Genomic DNA, 17,301 nt, shown 5'->3' on the forward strand with positions numbered 1-17,301 from the left:
GTATGTTGTGTCCCAGGGATGAGCAGTAGCCCACTGATTGAAGCTGCAGTTGGCACGCTCTGATTCCAGCGGATGAATGGACATTACAGAGGCGGAATATTGCTGCTATTCTGATTTTCCGAGTCATACAGTGCAGTGGTGGACGAGGGATCTATTGAGTTGTTCATTCTAACTGAACCAAACTCTGTTCATTTGTCAAAACTGTTCAATGTTGTCTGATTCCTGTGTCGTGCAATTTGCAATTTGTTGTCAAACAATCAGTTACTTCCGTGTGAACTCACTGTAACACAGTGCAGCTGATACAGTTTTTGCGATTGGTTCTTAGTTGCAATGTCCCAAATGCTGTTCTGGAAAAGGGAGACAAGCAAAAAGAAAAATAGGAGCAAACCACGTCCCTGGGTGGTCTCGAACCACCAACCTTTCGGTTAACAGCCGAACGCGCTAACCAATTGCGCCACAGAGACTTGGACATGAGCGCTCCTCAAGCTAGCTGAAACGAGGGTGTCAGTCACTGATAGCTTCACATTCCGACTCGCGGAATGACAATTATTTCCATCAGGTTTCTTTTTCCAAAGTAAATAGTGGGGCAGACATTTTGGACACATGGGTTCAGTCTGATCATTCCCACTGCAGAGGCATGTATGCCAGCGGGCACAAGATCTCCTGCAACGGCTGCCATCCATTTGGGGACTTTATGATGTCCCATCTCATTGCTCAGCGATTGAATTGCAAATCTGAGAGACAAAGAATGGAATCCACAGAGAAGTAGATTGGCAGGCACTGGCGGAGGTGGTGTCCCATGTTTGAGATTTTAATCTGTGGTCCCACTGCCCTGTAGGTGTCACTGTTTTGCAGGGAGCAGGGAACCGTGTCCTATCCAACTTCTGTCCCTCGAACACGATAGCAAGATTAGATTCTCTCCTCATTATAGTGGTGCAGTTTGTGGAAGCTGTTCCGTTTCTTGCGACAGTGAATGCATTTCCTATCTGCGTGATTCTCACCCCCAGAGCACAACAATGTATGCAATGTAGAAAGATTGGTCACGCTAAGTTGCCCCAAATTTCGCATTTTAAAAGAAGCATGGAAACAATTTCAAATGGACTTCCATGTCTGAAAAGCACTTTGGGGTGGCGGTGGTGCTGGAAGGCGGTGTATTAATTCGAAGATTTCATTCTTTCTCATTTCCAAACCCGGTTTATTGACCCCACTGATCAGGGTATGATGTCCTTGAAGCCATAAAATCCATGTTCCTCATAGTTGAAAACACTTCAAACAAATCTCCCCTTGGTTTCCTGCAGAATAATTTCTCGTAGCTCATCCGGATATGACTATTGTCCAGTAGGACAGCCAAATATTCTCCACTCATCGTTTAACTTTTTTTTATTTCGGTTTGCATCTTGTTACGCGCCCATCCATCGCGAGCAGGCCGTTGCCATTGTCGTTCCGTGACTCTGAGCAGATTTTTCGTTCAGGGGCCTGAGAGGAGCTTGTCATGTTTAAAGTGCGGTAATTCATTGTACATGAGGGGGATCAAACAAACTAGCCTCACACTCGGAAAGAAGAGCTTTATGCGCTCACAAAGCAGCAACTGTGAGATGAACAAAGCTGTATGGTAAAAGACACAGTTTGAGCGGCGCCTCAGCCGGGGGAATCGCGAGCATGGGTTCAACAAGCAGCATGAAAATGGACCTGCGCCCAACGTGGTGCTCGAACACACGACCCTGAAATTAAGAGACTCGTGTTCTACCGAGTGAGGGAGCCGAAAACATTAAGGATTTCAAATTACATCAAACATCGCAGTGACATAACTGGCTCATTGCAGCGAATGTTAAGAAACATGCCTCGCAGAAGCCCATGGGGTCTAACCTCTCCACTCAATTATCAACAACATTATTCACAGCTTCCGAACCTAAGCACACCTCCTTGAAACTATTGTGACCCAGTTTCCACACGAATTATTCCACGTGTTTAACATTTTCTCGTTTTGTGTCAGCATTTTCAGACGAAACTATCTTTAACAGTCGCCAGAAAGTGAATTGCAATCCTGACAGAGAAAAACGTTAAACACGTTCTGTACCAATAATTCCATGGGGCTAATTTTCAGATTTACAGCAGTGTACTTTTTCCGAAATGAAAGAATTTTACGGTGAGAAGATATAGAATGTTAGTGTCAAATTTATTGCTGGCCGAGTTACACTCACTCAGGTTCGAATGAGCAGCTCAGAGGTTCAGTGAGTGGGCTGTATTAGACCGTCGTGATCGCGGGCCTGTGCTCAGTGTCATGGGATGCTTGTCCCGGGTTGTCGTATGTTGTGTCCCAGGGATGAGCAGTAGCCCACTGATTGAAGCTGCAGTTGGCACGCTCTGATTCCAGCGGATGAATGGACATTACAGAGGCGGAATATTGCTGCTATTCTGATTTTCCCAGTCATACAGTGCCGTGGTGGACGAGGGATCTATTGAGTTGTTCATTCTAACTGAACCAAACTCTGTTCATTTGTCAAAACTGTTCAATGTTGTCTGATTCCTGTGTCGTGCAATTTGCAATTTGTTGTCAAACAATCAGTTACTTCCGTGTGAACTCACTGTAACACAGTGCAGCTGATACAGTTTTTGCGATTGGTTCTTAGTTGCAATGTCCCAAATGCTGTTCTGGAAAAGGGAGACAAGCAAAAAGAAAAATAGGAGCAAACCACGTCCCTGGGTGGTCTCGAACCACCAACCTTTCGGTTAACAGCCGAACGCGCTAACCAATTGCGCCACAGAGACTTGGACATGAGCGCTCCTCAAGCTAGCTGAAACGAGGGTGTCAGTCACTGATAGCTTCACATTCCGACTCGCGGAATGACAATTATTTCCATCAGGTTTCTTTTTCCAAAGTAAATAGTGGGGCAGACATTTTGGACACATGGGTTCAGTCTGATCATTCCCACTGCAGAGGCATGTATGCCAGCGGGCACAAGATCTCCTGCAACCGCTGCCATCCATTTGGGGACTTTATGATGTCCCATCTCATTGCTCAGCCATTGAATTGCAAATCTGAGAGACAAAGAATGGAATCCACAGAGAAGTAGATTGGCAGGCACTGGCGGAGGTGGTGTCCCATGTTTGAGATTTTAATCTGTGGTCCCACTGCCCTGTAGGTGTCACTGTTTTGCAGGGAGCAGGGAACCGTGTCCTATCCAACTTCTGTCCCTCGAACACGATAGCAAGATTAGATTCTCTCCTCATTATAGTGGTGCAGTTTGTGGAAGCTGTTCCGTTTCTTGCGACAGTGAATGCATTTCCTATCTGCGTGATTCTCACCCCCAGAGCACAACAATGTATGCAATGTAGAAAGATTGGTCACGCTAAGTTGCCCCAAATTTCGCATTTTAAAAGAAGCATGGAAACAATTTCAAATGGACTTCCATGTCTGAAAAGCACTTTGGGGTGGCGGTGGTGCTGGAAGGCGGTGTATTAATTCGAAGATTTCATTCTTTCTCATTTCCAAACCCGGTTTATTGACCCCACTGATCAGGGTATGATGTCCTTGAAGCCATAAAATCCATGTTCCTCATAGTTGAAAACACTTCAAACAAATCTCCCCTTGGTTTCCTGCAGAATAATTTCTCGTAGCTCATCCGGATATGACTATTGTCCAGTAGGACAGCCAAATATTCTCCACTCATCGTTTAACTTTTTTTTATTTCGGTTTGCATCTTGTTACGCGCCCATCCATTGCGAGCAGGCCGTTGCCATTGTCGTTCCGTGACTCTGAGCAGATTTTTCGTTCAGGGGCCTGAGAGGAGCTTGTCATGTTTAAAGTGCGGTAATTCATTGTACATGAGGGGGATCAAACAAACTAGCCTCACACTCGGAAAGAAGAGCTTTATGCGCTCACAAAGCAGCAACTGTGAGATGAACAAAGCTGTATGGTAAAAGACACAGTTTGAGCGGCGCCTCAGCCGGGGGAATCGCGAGCATGGGTTCAACAAGCAGCATGAAAATGGACCTGCGCCCAACGTGGTGCTCGAACACACGACCCTGAAATTAAGAGACTCGTGTTCTACCGAGTGAGGGAGCCGAAAACATTAAGGATTTCAAATTACATCAAACATCGCAGTGACATAACTGGCTCATTGCAGCGAATGTTAAGAAACATGCCTCGCAGAAGCCCATGGGGTCTAACCTCTCCACTCAATTATCAACAACATTATTCACAGCTTCCGAACCTAAGCACACCTCCTTGAAACTATTGTGACCCAGTTTCCACACGAATTATTCCACGTGTTTAACATTTTCTCGTTTTGTGTCAGCATTTTCAGACGAAACTATCTTTAACAGTCGCCAGAAAGTGAATTGCAATCCTGACAGAGAAAAACGTTAAACACGTTCTGTACCAATAATTCCATGGGGCTAATTTTCAGATTTACAGCAGTGTACTTTTTCCGAAATGAAAGAATTTTACGGTGAGAAGATATAGAATGTTAGTGTCAAATTTATTGCTGGCCGAGTTACACTCACTCAGGTTCGAATGAGCAGCTCAGAGGTTCAGTGAGTGGGCTGTATTAGACCGTCGTGATCGCGGGCCTGTGCTCAGTGTCATGGGATGCTTGTCCCGGGTTGTCGTATGTTGTGTCCCAGGGATGAGCAGTAGCCCACTGATTGAAGCTGCAGTTGGCACGCTCTGATTCCAGCGGATGAATGGACATTACAGAGGCGGAATATTGCTGCTATTCTGATTTTCCCAGTCATACAGTGCCGTGGTGGACGAGGGATCTATTGAGTTGTTCATTCTAACTGAACCAAACTCTGTTCATTTGTCAAAACTGTTCAATGTTGTCTGATTCCTGTGTCGTGCAATTTGCAATTTGTTGTCAAACAATCAGTTACTTCCGTGTGAACTCACTGTAACACAGTGCAGCTGATACAGTTTTTGCGATTGGTTCTTAGTTGCCATGTCCCAAATGCTGTTCTGGAAAAGGGAGACAAGCACAAAGAAAAATAGGAGCAAACCACGGCCCTGGGAGGTCTCGAACCACCAACCTTTCGGTTAACAGCCGAGCGCGCTAACCAATTGCGCCACAGAGACTTGGACATGAGCGCTCCTCAAGCTAGCTGAAACGAGGGTGTCAGTCACTGATAGCTTCACATTCCGACTCGCGGAATGACAATTATTTCCATCAGGTTTCTTTTTCCAAAGTAAATAGTGGGGCAGACATTTTGGACACATGGGTTCAGTTTGATCATTCCCACTGCAGAGGCATGTATGCCAGCGGGCACAAGATCTCCTGCAACGGCTGCCATCCATTTGGGGACTTTATGATGTCCCATCTCATTGCTCAGCGATTGAATTGCAAATCTGAGAGACAAAGAATGGAATCCACAGAGAAGTAGATTGGCAGGCACTGGCGGAGGTGGTGTCCCATGTTTGAGATTTTAATCTGTGGTCCCACTGCCCTGTAGGTGTCACTGTTTTGCAGCGAGCAGGGAACCGTGTCCTATCCAACTTCTGTCCCTCGAACACGATAGCAAGATTAGATTCTCATTATAGTGGTGCAGTTTGTGGAAGCTGTTCCGTTTCTTGCGACAGTGAATGCATTTCCTATCTGCGTGATTCTCACCCCCAGAGCACAACAATGTATGCAATGTAGAAAGATTGGTCACGCTAAGTTGCCCCAAATTTCGCATTTTAAAAGAAGCATGGAAACAATTTCAAATGGACTTCCATGTCTGAAAAGCACTTTGGGGTGGCGGTGGTGCTGGAAGGCGGTGTATTAATTCGAAGATTTCATTCTTTCTCATTTCCAAACCCGGTTTATTGACCCCACTGATCAGGGTATGATGTCCTTGAAGCCATAAAATCCATGTTCCTCATAGTTGAAAACACTTCAAACAAATCTCCCCTTGGTTTCCTGCAGAATAATTTCTCGTAGCTCATCCGGATATGACTATTGTCCAGCAGGACAGCCAAATATTCTCCACTCATCGTTTAACTTTTTTTTATTTCGGTTTGCATCTTGTTGCGCGCCCATCCATCGCGATCAGGCCGTTGCCATTGTCGGTCCGTGACTCTGAGCAGATTTTTCGTTCAGGGGCCTGAGAGGAGCTTGTCATGTTTAAAGTGCGGTAATTCATTGTACATGAGGGGGATCAAACAAACTAGCCTCACACTCGGAAAGAAGAGCTTTATGCGCTCACAAAGCAGCAAATGTGAGATGAACAAAGCTGTATGGTAAAAGACACAGTTTGAGCGGCGGCTCAGCCGGTGGAATCGCGAGCATGGGTTCAACAAGCAGCATTAAAATGGACCTGCGCCCAACGTGGTGCTCGAACACACGACCCTGAAATTATGAGACTCGTGTTCTACCGAGTGAGCGAGCCGGAAATATTAAGGATTTCAAATTACATCAAACATCGCAGTGACATAACTGGCTCATTGCAGCGAATGTTAAGAAACATGCCTCGCAGAAGCCCATGGGGTCTAACCTCTCCACTCAATTATCAACAACATTATTCACAGCTTCCGAACCTAAGCACACCTCCTTGAAACTATTGTGACCCAGTTTCCACACGAATTATTCCACGTGTTTAACATTTTCTCTTTTTGTGTCAGCATTTTCAGACGAAACTATCTTTAACAGTCGCCAGAAAGTGATTTGCAATCCTGACAGAGAAAAACGTTAAACACGTTCTGTACCAATAATTCCATGGGGATAATTTTCAGATTTACAGCAGTGTACTTTTTCCGAAATGAAAGAATTTTACGGTGAGAAGATATAGAATGTTAGTGTCAAATTTATTGCTGGCCTAGTTACACTCACTCAGGTTCGAATGAGCAGCTCAGAGGTTCAGTGAGTGGGCTGTATTAGACCGTCGTGATCGTGGGCCTGTGCTCAGTGTAATGGGATGCTTGTCCCGGGTTGTCGTATGTTGTGTCCCAGGGATGAGCAGTAGCCCACTGATTGAAGCTGCAGTTGGCACGCTCTGATTCCAGCGGATGAATGGACATTACATAGGCGGAATATTGCTGCTATTCTGATGTTCCCAGTCATACAGTGCAGTGGCGGACGAGGGATCTATTGAGTTGTTCATTCTAACTGAACCAAACTCTGTTCATTTGTCAAAACTGTTCAATGTTGTCTGATTCCTGTGTCGTGCAATTTGCAATTTGTTGTCAAACAATCAGTTACTTCCGTGTGAACTCACTGTAGCACAGTGCAGCTGATACAATTTTTGCGATTGGTTCTTTGTTTCAATGTCCCAAATGCTATCTGGAAAAGGGAGACAAGCAAAAAGAAAAATAGGAGCAAACCACGTCCCTGGGTGGTCTCGAACCACGAACCTTTCGGTTAACAGCCGAACGCGCTAACCAATTGCGCCACAGAGACTTGGCCAGGAGTGCTCCTCAAGCTAGCTTAAACGAGGGTGTCAGTCACTGATAGCTTCACATTCCGACTCGCGGAATAACAATTATTTCCATCAGGTTTCTTTTTCCAAAATAAATAGTGGGGCAGACATTTTGGACACATGGGTTCAGTCTGATCATTCCCACTGCAGAGGCATGTATGCCAGCGGGCACAAGATCTCCTGCAACCGCTGCCATCCATTTGGGGACTTTATGATGTCCCATCTCATTGCTCAGCGATTGAATTGCAAATCTGAGAGACAAAGAATGGAATCCACAGAGAAGTATATTGGCAGGCACTGGCGGAGGTGGTGTCCCATGTTTGAGATTTTAATCTGTGGTCCCACTGCCCTGTAGATGTCACTGTTTTGCAGGGAGCAGGGAACCGTGTCCTATCCAACCCCTGTCCATAGAACACGATAGCAAGATTAGATTCTCTCCTCATTATAGTGGTGCAGTTTGTGGAAGCTGTTCCGTTTCTTGCGACAGTGAATGCACTTCCTATCTGCGTGATTCTCACCCCCAGAGCACAACAATGTATGCAGTGTAGAAAGATTGGTCACGCTAAGTTGCCCCAAATTTCGCATTTTAAAAGAAGCATGGAAACAATTTCAAATGGACTTCCATGTCTGAAAAGCACTTTGGGGTGGCGGTGGTGCTGGAAGGCGGTGTATTAATTCGAAGATTTCATTCTTTCTCATTTCCAAACCCGGTTTATTGACCCCACTGATCAGGGTATGATGTCCTTGAAGCTATAAAATCCATGTTCCTCATAGTTGAAAACACTTCAAACAAATCTCCCCTTGGTTTCCTGCAGAATAATTTCTCGTAGCTCATCCGGATATGACTATTGTCCAGCAGGACAGCCAAATATTCTCCACTCATCGTTTAACTTTTTTTTATTTCGGTTTGCATCTTGTTGCGCGCCCATCCATCGCGATCAGGCCGTTGCCATTGTCGTTCCGTGACTCTGAGCAGATTTTTCGTTCAGGGGCCTGAGAGGAGCTTGTCATGTTTAAAGTGCGGTAATTCATTGTACATGAGGGGGATCAAACAAACTAGCCTCACACTCGGAAAGAAGAGCTTTATGCGCTCACAAAGCAGCAACTGTGAGATGAACAAAGCTGTATGGTAAAAGACACAGTTTGAGCGGCGGCTCAGCCGGTGGAATCGCGAGCATGGGTTCAACAAGCAGCATTAAAATGGACCTGCGACCGACGTGGTGCTCGAACACTCGACCCTAAAATTAAGAGACTCATGTTCGACCTAGTGAGCGTGCCGGAAACATTAAGGATTTCAAATTACATCAAACATCGCAGTGACATAACTGGCTGATTGCAGCGAATGTGAAGAAACATGCCTCCCAGAAGCCCATGGGTTCAAACCTCTCCACTCAATTATCAATAACATTATTCACAGCTTCCGAACCAAAGCGCACCTCCTTGAAACTATTGTGACCCAGTTTCCACACGAATTATTCCACGTGTTTAACATTTTCTCGTTTTGTGTCAGCATTTTCAGACGAAACTATCTTTAACAGTCGCCAGAAAGTGATTTGCAATCCTGACAGAGAAAAACGTTAAACACGTTCTGTACCAATAATTCCATGGGGATAATTTTCAGATTTACAGCAGTGTACTTTTTCCGAAATGAAAGAATTTTACGGTGAGAAGATATAGAATGTTAGTGTCAAATTTATTGCTGGCCTAGTTACACTCACTCAGGTTCGAATGAGCAGCTCAGAGGTTCAGTGAGTGGGCTGTATTAGACCGTCGTGATCGTGGGCCTGTGCTCAGTGTAATGGGATGCTTGTCCCGGATTGTCGTATGTTGTGTCCCAGGGATGAGCAGTAGCCCACTGATTGAAGCTGCAGTTGGCACGCTCTGATTCCAGCGGATGAATGGACATTACAGAGGCGGAATATTGCTGCTATTCTGATCTTCCCAGTCATACAGTGCAGTGGTGGACGAGGGATCTATTGAGTTGTTCATTCTAACTGAACCAAACTCTGTTCATTTGTCAAAACTGTTCAATGTTGTCTGATTCCTGTGTCGTGCAATTTGCAATTTGTTGTCAAACAATCAGTTACTTCCGTGTGAACTCACTGTAACACAGTGCAGCTGATACAGTTTTTGCGATTGGTTCTTAGTTGCAATGTCCCAAATGCTGTTCTGGAAAAGGGAGACAAGCAAAAAGAAAAATAGGAGCAAACCACGTCCCTTGGTGGTCTCGAACCACCAACCTTTCGATTAACAGCCGAACGCGCTAACCAATTGCGCCACAGAGACTTGGACATGAGCGCTCCTCAAGCTAGCTGAAACGAGGGTGTCAGTCACTGATAGCTTCACATTCCGACTCGCGGAATGACAATTATTTCCATCAGGTTTCTTTTTCCAAAGTAAATAGTGGGGCAGACATTTTGGACACATGGGTTCAGTCTGATCATTCCCACTGCAGAGGCATGTATGCCAGCGGGCACAAGATCTCCTGCAACGGCTGCCATCCATTTGGGGACTTTATGATGTCCCATCTCATTGCTCAGCGATTGAATTGCAAATCTGAGAGACAAAGAATGGAATCCACAGAGAAGTAGATTGGCAGGCACTGGCGGAGGTGGTGTCCCATGTTTGAGATTTTAATCTGTGGTCCCACTGCCCTGTAGGTGTCACTGTTTTGCGGGGAGCAGGGAACCGTGTCCTATCCAACTTCTGTCCCTCGAACACGATAGCAAGATTAGATTCTCTCCTCATTATAGTGGTGCAGTTTGTGGAAGCTGTTCCGTTTCTTGCGACAGTGAATGCATTTCCTATCTGCGTGATTCTCACCCCCAGAGCACAACAATGTATGCAATGTAGAAAGATTGGTCACGCTAAGTTGCCCCAAATTTCGCATTTTAAAAGAAGCATGGAAACAATTTCAAATGGACTTCCATGTCTGAAAAGCACTTTGGGGTGGCGGTGGTGCTGGAAGGCGGTGTATTAATTCGAAGATTTCATTCTTTCTCATTTCCAATCCCGGTTTATTGACCCCACTGATCAGGGTATGATGTCCTTGAAGCCATAAAATCCATGTTCCTCATAGTTGAAAACACTTCAAACAAATCTCCCCTTGGTTTCCTGCAGAATAATTTCTCGTAGCTCATCCGGATATGACTATTGTCCAGTAGGACAGCCAAATATTCTCCACTCATCGTTTAACTTTTTTTTATTTCGGTTTGCATCTTGTTACGCGCCCATCCATCGCGATCAGGCCGTTGCCATTGTCGTTCCGTGACTCTGAGCAGATTTTTCGTTCAGGGGCCTGAGAGGAGCTTGTCATGTTTAAAGTGCGGTAATTCATTGTACATGAGGGGGATCAAACAAACTAGCCTCACACTCGGAAAGAAGAGCTTTATGCGCTCACAAAGCAGCAACTGTGAGATGAACAAAGCTGTATGGTAAAAGACACAGTTTGAGCGGCGCCTCAGCCGGGGGAATCGCGAGCATGGGTTCAACAAGCAGCATGAAAATGGACCTGCGCCCAACGTGGTGCTCGAACACACGACCCTGAAATTAAGAGACTCGTGTTCTACCGAGTGAGCGAGCCGGAAATATTAAGGATTTCAAATTACATCAAACATCGCAGTGACATAACTGGCTCATTGCAGCGAATGTTAAGAAACATGCCTCGCAGACGCCCATGGGGTCTAACCTCTCCACTCAATTATCAACAACATTATTCACAGCTTCCGAACCTAAGCACACCTCCTTGAAACTATTGTGACCCAGTTTCCACACGAATTATTCCACGTGTTTAACATTTTCTCGTTTTGTGTCAGCATTTTCAGACGAAACTATCTTTAACAGTCGCCAGAAAGTGAATTGCAATCCTGACAGAGAAAAACGTTAAACCCGTTCTGTACCAATAATTCCATGGGGATAATTTTCAGATTTACAGCAGTGTACTTTTTCCGAAATGAAAGAATTTTACGGTGAGAAGATATAGAATGTTAGTGTCAAATTTATTGCTGGCCGAGTTACACTCACTCAGGTTCGAATGAGCAGCTCAGAGGTTCAGTGAGTGGGCTGTATTAGACCGTCGTGATCGCGGGCCTGTGCTCAGTATCATGGGATGCTTGTCCCGGGTTGTCGTATGCTGTGTCCCAGGGATGAGCAGTAGCCCACTGATTGAAGCTGCAGTTGGCACGCTCTGATTCCAGCGGATGAATGGACATTACAGAGGCGGAATATTGCTGCTATTCTGATTTTCCCAGTCATACAGTGCAGTGGTGGACGAGGGATCTATTGAGTTGTTCATTCTAACTGAACCAAACTCTGTTCATTTGTCAAAACTGTTCAATGTTGTCTGATTCCTGTGTCGTGCAATTTGCAATTTGTTGTCAAACAATCAGTTTCTTCTGTGTGAACTCACTGTAACACAGTGCAGCTGATACAATTTTTGCGATTGGTTCTTTGTTTCAATGTCCCAAATGCTATCTGGAAAAGGGAGACAAGCAAAAAGAAAAATAGGAGCAAACCACGTCCCTGGGTGGTCTCGAACCACCAACCTTTCGGTTAACAGCCGAACGCGCTAACCAATTGCGCCACAGAGACTTGGCCAGGAGTGCTCCTCAAGCTAGCTTAAACGAGGGTGTCAGTCACTGATAGCCTCACATTCCGACTCGCGGAATAACAATTATTTCCATCAGGTTTCTTTTTCCAAAATAAATAGTGGGGCAGACATTTTGGACACATGTGTTCAGTCTGATCATTCCCACTGCAGAGGCATGTATGCCAGCGGGCACAAGCTCTCCTGCAGCCGCTGCCATCCATCTGGGGACTTAATGATGTCCCATCACATTGCTCAGCCATTGAATTGCAAATCTGAGAGACAAAGAATGGAATCCACAGAGAAGTAGATTCGCACTGGCGGAGCTGGTGTCCCATGTTTGAGATTTTAATCTGTGGTCCCACTGCCCGGTAGATGCCACTGTTTTGCAGGGAGCAGGGAGCCGTGTCCTATCCAACTCCTGTCCATAGAACACGATAGCAAGATTAGATTCTCTCCTCATTATAGTGGTGCAGTTTGTGGAAGCTGTTCCGTTTCTTGCGACAGTGAATGCATTTCCTATCTGCGTGATTCTCACCCCCAGAGCACAACAATGTATGCAATGTAGAAAGATTGGTCACGCTAAGTTGCCCCAAATTTCGCATTTTAAAAGAAGCATGGAAACAATTTCAAATGGACTTCCATGTCTGAAAAGCACTTTGGGGTGGCGGTGGTGCTGGAAGGCGGTGTATTAATTCGAAGATTTCATTCTTTCTCATTTCCAAACCCGGTTTATTGACCCCACTGATCAGGGTATGATGTCCTTGAAGCCATAAAATCCATGTTCCTCATAGTTGAAAACACTTCTAACAAATCTCCCCTTGGTTTCCTGCAGAATAATTTCTCGTAGCTCATCCGGATATGACTATTGTCCAGTAGGACAGCCAAATATTCTCCACTCATCGTTTAACTTTTTTTTATTTCGGTTTGCATCTTGTTACGCGCCCATCCATCGCGATCAGGCCGTTGCCATTGTCGTTCCGTGACTCTGAGCAGATTTTTCGTTCAGGGGCCTGAGAGGAGCTTGTCATGTTTAAAGTGCGGTAATTCATTGTACATGAGGGGGATCAAACAAACTAGCCTCACACTCGGAAAGAAGAGCTTTATGCGCTCACAAAGCAGCAACTGTGAGATGAACAAAGCTGTATGGTAAAAGACACAGTTTGAGCGGCGCCTCAGCCGGGGGATTCGCGAGCATGGGTTCAACAAGCAGCATGAAAATGGACCTGCGCCCAACGTGGTGCTCGAACACCCGACCCTGAAATTAAGAGACTCGTGTTCTACCGAGTGAGCGAGCCGGAAATATTAAGGATTTCAAATTACATCAAACATCGCAGTGACATAACTGGCTCATTGCAGCGAATGTTAAGAAACATGCCTCGCAGAAGCCCATGGGGTCTAACCTCTCCACTCAATTATCAACAACATTATTCACAGCTTCCGAAGCTAAGCACACCTCCTTGAAACTATTGTGACCCAGTTTCCACACGAATTATTCCACGTGTTTAACATTTTCTCGTTTTGTGTCAGCATTTTCAGACGAAACTATCTTTAACAGTCGCCAGAAAGTGAATTGCAATCCTGACAGAGAAAAACGTTAAACCCGTTCTGTACCAATAATTCCATGGGGATAATTTTCAGATTTACAGCAGTGTACTTTTTCCGAAATTAAAGAATTTTACGGTGAGAAGATATAGAATGTTAGTGTCAAATTTATTGCTGGCCGAGTTACACTCACTCAGGTTCGAATGAGCAGCTCAGAGGTTCAGTGAGTGGGCTGTATTAGACCGTCGTGATCGCGGGCCTGTGCTCAGTATCATGGGATGCTTGTCCCGGGTTGTCGTATGTTGTGTCCCAGGGATGAGCAGTAGCCCACTGATTGAAGCTGCAGTTGGCACGCTCTGATTCCAGCGGATGAATGGACATTACAGAGGCGGAATATTGCTGCTATTCTGATTTTCCCAGTCATACAGTGCAGTGGTGGACGAGGGATCTATTGAGTTGTTCATTCTAACTGAACCAAACTCTGTTCATTTGTCAAAACTGTTCAATGTTGTCTGATTCCTGTGTCGTGCAATTTGCAATTTGTTGTCAAACAATCAGTTTCTTCTGTGTGAACTCACTGTAACACAGTGCAGCTGATACAATTTTTGCGATTGGTTCTTTGTTTCAATGTCCCAAATGCTATCTGGAAAAGGGAGACAAGCAAAAAGAAAAATAGGAGCAAACCACGTCCCGGGGTGGTCTCGAACCACCAACCTTTCGGTTAACAGCCGAACGCGCTAACTAATTGCGCCACAGAGACTTGGCCAGGAGTGCTCCTCAAGCTAGCTTAAACGAGGGTGTCAGTCACTGATAGCCTCACATTCCGACTCGCGGAATAACAATTATTTCCATCAGGTTTCCTTTTCCAAAATAAATAGTGGGGCAGACATTTTGGACACATGGGTTCAGTCTGATCATTCCCACTGCAGAGGCATGTATGCCAGCGGGCACAAGCTCTCCTGCAGCCGCTGCCATCCATCTGGGGACTTAATGATGTCCCATCACATTGCTCAGCCATTGAATTGCAAATCTGAGAGACAAAGAATGGAATCCACAGAGAAGTAGATTCGCACTGGCGGAGCTGGTGTCCCATGTTTGAGATTTTAATCTGTGGTCCCACTGCCCGGTAGATGTCACTGTTTTGCAGGGAGGAGGGAGCCGTGTCCTATCCAACTCCTGTCCATAGAACACGATAGCAAGAATAGATTCTCTCCTCATTATAGTGGTGCAGTTTGTGGAAGCTGTTCCGTTTCTTGCGACAGTGAATGCACTTCCTATCTGCGTGATTCTCACCCCCAGAGCACACAATGTATGCAGTGTAGAAAGATTGGTCACGCTAAGTTGCCCCAAATTTCGCATTTTAAAAGAAGCATGGAAACAATTTCAAATGGACTTCCATGTCTGAAAAGCACTTTGGGGTGGCGGTGGTGCTGGAAGGCGGTGTATTAATTCGAAGATTTCATTCTTTCTCATTTCCAAACCCGGTTTATTGACCCCCACTGCTCAGGGTATGATGTCCTTGAAGCCATAAAATCCATATTCCTCATAGTTGAAAACACTTCAAACAAATCTCCCCTTGGTTTCCTGCAGAATAATTTCTCGTAGCTCATCCTGATATGACTATTGTCCAGCAGGACAGCCAAATATTCTCCACTCATCGTTTAACTTTTTTTAATTTCGGTTTGCATCTTGTTACGCGCCCATCCATCGCGAACAGGCCGTTGCCATTGTCGGTCCGTGACTTTGAGCAGATTTTTCGTCAGGGGCCTGAGAGGAGCTTGTCATGTTTAATGTGCGGTAATTCATTGTACATGAGGGGGATCAAACAAACTAGTCTCACACTCGGAAAGAAGAGCTTTATGCGCTCACAAAGCAGCAACTGTGAGATGAACAAAGCTGTATGGTAAAAGACACAGTTTGAGCGGCGACTCAGCCGGTGGAATCGCGAGCATGGGTTCAACAAGCAGCATTAAAATGGACCTGCGCCCAACGTGGTGCTCGAACACACGACCCTTAAATTAAGAGACTCGTGTTCTACCGAGTGAGCGAGCCGGAAATATTAAGGATTTCAAATTACATCAAACATCGCAGTGACATAACTGGCTGATTGCAGCGAATGTGAAGAAACATGCCTCCCAGAAGCCCATGGGTTCAAACCTCTCCACTCAATTATCAATAACATTATTCACAGCTTCCGAACCAAAGCGCACCTCCTTGAAACTATTGTGACCCAGTTTCCACACGAATTATTCCACGTGTTTAACATTTTCTCGTTTTGTGTCAGCATTTTCAGACGAAACTATCTTTAACAGTCGCCAGAAAGTGAATTTCAATCCTGACAGAGAAAAACGTTAAACCCGTTCTGTACCAATAATTCCAAGGGGATAATTTTCAGATTTACAGCAGTGTACTTTTTCCGAAATTAAAGAATTTTACGGTGAGAAGATATAGAATGTTAGTGTCAAATTTATTGCTGGCCGAGTTACACTCACTCAGGTTCGAATGAGCAGCTCAGAGGTTCAGTGAGTGGGCTGTATTAGACCGTCGTGATCGCGGGCCTGTGCTCAGTGTCATGGGATGCTTGTCCCGGGTTGTCGAATGTTGTGTCCCAGGGATGAGCAGTAGCCCACTGATTGAAGCTGCAGTTGGCACGCTCTGATTCCAGCGGATGAATGGACATTACATAGGCGGAATATTGCTGCTATTCTTATTTTCCCAGTCATACAGTGCAGTGGTGGACGAGGGATCTATTGAGTTGTTCATTCTAACTGAACCAAACTCTGTTCATTTGTCAAAACTGTTCAATGTTGTCTGATTCCTGTGTCGCGCAATTTGCAATTTGTTGTCAAACAATCAGTTTCTTCTGTGTGAACTCACTGTAGCACAGTGCAGCTGATAAAATTTTTGCGATTGGTTCTTTGTTTCAATGTCCCAAATGCTATCTGGAAAAGGGAGACAAGCAAAAAGAAAAATAGGAGCAAACCACGTCCCTGGGTGGTCTCGAACCACGAACCTTTCGGTTAACAGCCGAACGCGCTAACCAATTGCTTCACAGAGACTTGGCCAGGAGTGCCCCTCAAGCTAGCTTAAACGAGGGTGTCAGTCACTGATAGCTTCACATTCCGACTCGCGGAATAACAATTATTTCCATCAGGTTTCTTTTTCCAAAATAAATAGTGGGGCAGACATTTTGGACACATGGGTTCAGTCTGATCATTCCCACTGCAGAGGCATGTATGCCAGCGGGCACAAGATCTCCTGCAACCGCTGCCATCCATTTGGGGACTTTATGATGTCCCATCTCATTGCTCAGCGATTGAATTGCAAATCTGAGAGACAAAGAATGGAATCCACAGAGAAGTATATTGGCAGGCACTGGCGGAGGTGGTGTCCCATGTTTGAAATTTTAATCTGTGGTCCCACTGCCCTGTAGATGTCACTGTTTTGCAGGGAGCAGGGAACCGTGTCCTATCCAACCCCTGTCCAGAGAACACGATAGCAAGATTAGATTCTCTCCTCATTATAGTGGTGCAGTTTGTGGAAGCTGTTCCGTTTCTTGCGACAGTGAATGCACTTCCTATCTGCGTGATTCTCACCCCCAGAGCACAACAATGTATGCAGTGTAGAAAGATTGGTCACGCTAAGTTGCCCCAAATTTCGCATTTTAAAAGAAGCATGGAAACAATTTCAAATGGACTTCCATGTCTGAAAAGCACTTTGGGGTGGCGGTGGTGCTGGAAGGCGGTGTATTAATTCGAAGATTTCATTCTTTCTCTTTT

The 17,301-nt window shown here is 45.3% G+C and overlaps 7 non-coding genes across 7 annotated transcripts; all 7 read right to left on the minus strand.

Annotated features, from left to right (window-relative positions):
• Positions 1 to 390: 390 nt before the first annotated feature.
• trnan-guu (transfer RNA asparagine (anticodon GUU)) lies at positions 391 to 464 on the minus strand. Its single transcript has one exon. It is a non-coding gene; the product is annotated as a tRNA-Asn (tRNA).
• A 2,231-nt stretch (positions 465 to 2,695) lies between these two features.
• On the minus strand, positions 2,696 to 2,769 carry trnan-guu (transfer RNA asparagine (anticodon GUU)). The gene has a single exon. It is a non-coding gene; the product is annotated as a tRNA-Asn (tRNA).
• Positions 2,770 to 5,000: 2,231 nt separating this feature from the next.
• On the minus strand, positions 5,001 to 5,074 carry trnan-guu (transfer RNA asparagine (anticodon GUU)). The gene has a single exon. It is a non-coding gene; the product is annotated as a tRNA-Asn (tRNA).
• A 2,225-nt stretch (positions 5,075 to 7,299) lies between these two features.
• On the minus strand, positions 7,300 to 7,373 carry trnan-guu (transfer RNA asparagine (anticodon GUU)). Its single transcript has one exon. It is a non-coding gene; the product is annotated as a tRNA-Asn (tRNA).
• Positions 7,374 to 9,604: 2,231 nt separating this feature from the next.
• trnan-guu (transfer RNA asparagine (anticodon GUU)) lies at positions 9,605 to 9,678 on the minus strand. The gene has a single exon. It is a non-coding gene; the product is annotated as a tRNA-Asn (tRNA).
• A 2,230-nt stretch (positions 9,679 to 11,908) lies between these two features.
• On the minus strand, positions 11,909 to 11,982 carry trnan-guu (transfer RNA asparagine (anticodon GUU)). The gene has a single exon. It is a non-coding gene; the product is annotated as a tRNA-Asn (tRNA).
• Positions 11,983 to 14,208: 2,226 nt separating this feature from the next.
• trnan-guu (transfer RNA asparagine (anticodon GUU)) lies at positions 14,209 to 14,282 on the minus strand. The gene has a single exon. It is a non-coding gene; the product is annotated as a tRNA-Asn (tRNA).
• Positions 14,283 to 17,301: the final 3,019 nt, after the last annotated feature.

This window comes from Scyliorhinus torazame, chromosome 5 (genome assembly GCF_047496885.1).
Source record: "Scyliorhinus torazame isolate Kashiwa2021f chromosome 5, sScyTor2.1, whole genome shotgun sequence".
Taxonomy (NCBI): Eukaryota; Metazoa; Chordata; class Chondrichthyes; order Carcharhiniformes; family Scyliorhinidae; genus Scyliorhinus; species Scyliorhinus torazame.